The sequence below is a fragment of the Rhinolophus sinicus genome, linkage group LG12, assembly GCF_036562045.2.
Source record: "Rhinolophus sinicus isolate RSC01 linkage group LG12, ASM3656204v1, whole genome shotgun sequence".
Classification (NCBI taxonomy): Eukaryota; Metazoa; Chordata; class Mammalia; order Chiroptera; family Rhinolophidae; genus Rhinolophus; species Rhinolophus sinicus.
Genome location: NC_133761.1, coordinates 40,511,198 through 40,515,311, shown reverse-complemented (window position 1 = coordinate 40,515,311; position 4,114 = coordinate 40,511,198). Strand labels below are relative to the sequence as shown.

Genomic DNA, 4,114 nt, shown 5'->3' with positions numbered 1-4,114 from the left:
GATGTCACACAGCTTCTCCCGACCTTGAAACCACCACCTGTCCTGGGAACCCTCCCTGTGTCTTCGTATGCTGCTCTAAATTGTTTTCATCGTCAAGTGCGGCCTAAGGTTCTCAGAGCTGTTCTCACAAATCGAGTCTACTGGGCCACTGTCTCTGAATTCTTGGAACACAGCTGTTGGTTGCATTTCGTACCACACATCAGGGTTCCCTTCAGCACCACAGGGAAAGCACCATCTAGAAATTAAGGACTCCTAAGACAACTTGGTCTCAACAAGACAGTTTCTGGGGTAAACAAGTGATATTTTGCACTCTAGAAGTCTTAAAGATCTGCTTAGTGGGGCAAGTTTGAAGACTACAGGACAATGAAGTTCTACTAAAATGCATGTAATTCACAGGAGTCCTGGTTCAATGGAAACTCCCACTATAATTGGGCCCATTTTATATTTATCTTGACTTAAAATACTCCCTTCACTTGATTTCTTACAGAGCGCTGCAGAAGAAACCGTGACCCTATTTCCAGCCAAAGGTTCAGAACGACTGTGAGTAGTGATGCTCCTGCCTCACGGCTGAACTTTCCTTCCCCTGTGTTGCAATGCACAACCTCCCCTTTGTCCCATATGAACAAAGCCCAGTGCCACCCTGATGCTGAGGACCTGTCAATGACCTCTTAGCTCCTTTCAACACAGTGATGCTGACTCGCACACAAAGCCAGAGCTACGATGAGTGATGGAAGGCCCATTTTCCACATGAGACACACACTGTGTATTCTTAGTAAGAGTGTGTGAGGGGATATGTTAGACCTCCATGGAGAAAGTCACAGTGAGTAGCACCCAACTGTTCCTGGAGGCTCCTCTGGGCTCAGATTCCTCTAGAAATAGGGGTGGCATGGGGCTACAGCAGGGGCCAGCTGCAAGACGAGCCCTGCACAGCACTTAGCTATATTGGGTGGGAGGAGTCATTCTGAGTCCTTTAATAGAAAAACGACGTGAATGAGGGGAGTGGCAGATGTGACACAGCATGACCACTCAAAATGCCACGAGACATCCTAAGAGGTGATGGCCGTAAGTAATTGAAGTTGCCACAGATGCAGAACAGAGATTCTAAAACACACGTTGTCCATTTAGACCCCAGCGAACATTGCGTTGGGACGTGATGGATTTGCTTCCAGGTTAACTGCCATACACTTGGCACACAAATGGTACACACATTTAGAGTACAATGTGATTAGTATGTACACACCACATACCTATCCACAAAGATGCCATGAGATGAGAATGTTTATTGTGAAACATGACAGCTGCAACTTCAGGAACATAAATCTAGGGAAACACTCCTCACACAAAAATTTATACACACACACAAACTATAACACTCAGGGATGCACACAGAGACAGTCACTCCCACACATGCACATTGAATGACCAAATTGGAACTGGAGAACATGTAAACAATTCTGTACTTAGAAAGCCAGGTTCTATCATCACATCCCCAGTTCTCATCGCCAACAGGAAGCTGACATCACGGTGACTCTGCATTTTAAAGCCAGCAAGAAAACCCCTATTTTGTCATGTTCTCCACTTTTTGTCACCAAGTGAGGAATTCTAGAATACGCACCATCGACAGTGTCCACTGGAGCATCCTGAAATGATAGAAAATATGACAAGGATCAGATCATGCGGTTTGTGTTTGCACAGGTCTTTGGTTTCCATAATGACAATAGAAAACCAACGGGAACACTGGTGGGTCAAGAAACCCAAAACAAGAAATCAAGCAAAACTACTCATGTCAAAAGCCATACCTTTTGCTGCAGGGAAGTATCTCACATAGGCATTTTGGGTTGTCAGTTACACAGTTGTATTCCAAAAGGAAAAAAAAAAAAAACCACTGCATAGGAAAAAGATTACTCCCATATATTCTGTTCCTAATGCTGCCATTGTTGAATGCACATTCAAAACAAGTATCAGTTGGTAACAAATTCACACTCAACAGTCTCCTCAGCCAGAAGATTGTCTGTCTCATCTGGAATGAACATGCTAACATTTTCAATCTTAGTTTGACTGAGTGTACTAAAGGAGCATTTCTGTCTCAGAGGGTGGAAGGCAAGCTTACCGTGATAGGTTTGATGTCCTCATTGCAATTATCAGGGACAAGGTCTTCCTCTGAGATGTCAGGGAGAGCTACAAGAACACAGTAAATGTGCCATTGGTGATACTAGTCAAACACACTCAGGGAGATTAGCTTGATGCGGACATGAGAGAGACTGTGTGGCTATGGGATTTTCATATCTATGAGCTGAACATGTGCCGGGCCGCACTCCTTGGTGGAAGGCGCAAGGCCAAGGAGAGGAGAGGAAAGAAGTGAGACATGGGGTCTTTGGTGTCCAGCTAAATGGAATGTAATTAATTGGAAATACTCTGAAACCGGGTAAACAGTTAAATGCATGTTGTGTTTCAGTGAGAGATTTTCATGAATTTTTCTGTCCTTTTTAAAACACAACACAGTCGCACTTTTTCCTGAAATGTTACAAGACCATTGCAGTTTTCCCTGAATTCATATATGCTGTCCTCCCTTTTTCATCTCTATTATTGGATTTTCTTAACTTTTTGACAGTGGTGAGGTAGAAATGCTATTTACGCTGCTTTCAATAATTTGTGACTATGCAGGTCAGGAACCTGGATTCTATGCACAATGCTACGGATTCATCACTACTGCCTAGATCCAGTCTTTTTCATCATCTCCACCTCAGTTCCCATTAACAAATCACTCTAGTTTCACCCTCCTTCCAATCCTTGTTATCTCTACATTGTCCCTCCACTGTGAATCTGCCTGTGGCAGGGACGTCATATGAGTGAATCACAAATTATTTTCTTTCTGTGTCTGCCTGGTGTTACTAAGCATGTCAATTTCTCAATGTTCTTTCATGTTGCAGCATTTTTCAAAATTCAATTCCTGTTCATGACTGAATGACATTCCACTTTGGGTACACATCAGACTGTATTTATCCACTCATCACTTGATGGACTTTGGAAAAGTTTCCAACTATTGGCTGTTGTGAAGAATGTTGCTATGACATCCGTGTACTGATATCCTGGGATCCTCTAACTTTGACACATAATGTTATGATCTTCGTCAAACTTATAGAATGTCACAGCAGCAGGCATAAACCTTAGCATGAACTGTGCACATTTTAATCAATAAAACATTGATATCATTGCAATGACTGTAACACACGTATCACAGGAACGTCAGGTGTTAATAACAGGGAGCATTGGAGTGGTGGGCTGCGGGAATGAATGTTGTGTATCATTTTGTCAACTCCTTTGTTAATCCCAACCTGTTGTCAACAAAGTCTCTCAATGTGTACAAATTTGGAGACATTGTATTCTGGAGGGACCTATTCAGCAAAAGTTAAACACTCAGCTAACGTGAGCATTAGCTAAGGACATTGTCTGCTGTTCAACGTGAACCATATTTTGAGTTGTCAATGCATCTTGACTTCATAGTTACAGGAGTACTAATTTTGTGAAGATACTTAAATTTGCAGGCATAAAAGAAGAACGTGGCTTAACATTTTTGTAGTTTTCTGTTAAAACTAGGACACACAAAATTCTTCCTGCATTAACTTAATGAGCATATATCCACAGTACCTTCTGCTGGGTCCCTGTCAGGGTAGAACTTGAGGCGTGGCCACTCACGCACTCTTCTTTCCCATCTCTTGCTGGAAACTGATAAGTGGGATCTGTTTATGGGAAGATAGCTTCCCTTATCCTGGCTGCTACTTCCTGGGAAATACATGACAATAGAATCTTTGACATCTTACTGGCAGGAGATCATAGGGACTTTAGGAATAGTTTATTCACACTTCCAACTATTGTTCCCTTATTTCACCAGCTAGCTGAGTAGATGACCCACAGGACATAAAGATGGACCTAGAAATATCTTGTAGTTTGCTATGCAACTAAATCCCCCAACAGACAGGTTTTGTAGAAAAAATCTTTAATTAGCTGAGGCATTATAGAAACGCAGCAAAACACAGTGACTACACCTGAGTTCCAATCCTCTACAGAAGCTGCACATACCTGAAAGATATGGAGACTGCTCTTGGACTCAGTA

At 42.4% G+C, this 4,114-nt stretch overlaps 1 long non-coding RNA gene across 1 annotated transcript; it reads left to right on the top strand.

Annotated features, from left to right (window-relative positions):
* Positions 1–292: 292 nt before the first annotated feature.
* On the top strand, positions 293–3,227 carry LOC141567874 (uncharacterized). The gene is made up of 2 exons (XR_012490814.1): positions 293–540; positions 2,931–3,227. It is a non-coding gene; the product is annotated as an uncharacterized LOC141567874 (long non-coding RNA).
* Positions 3,228–4,114: the final 887 nt, after the last annotated feature.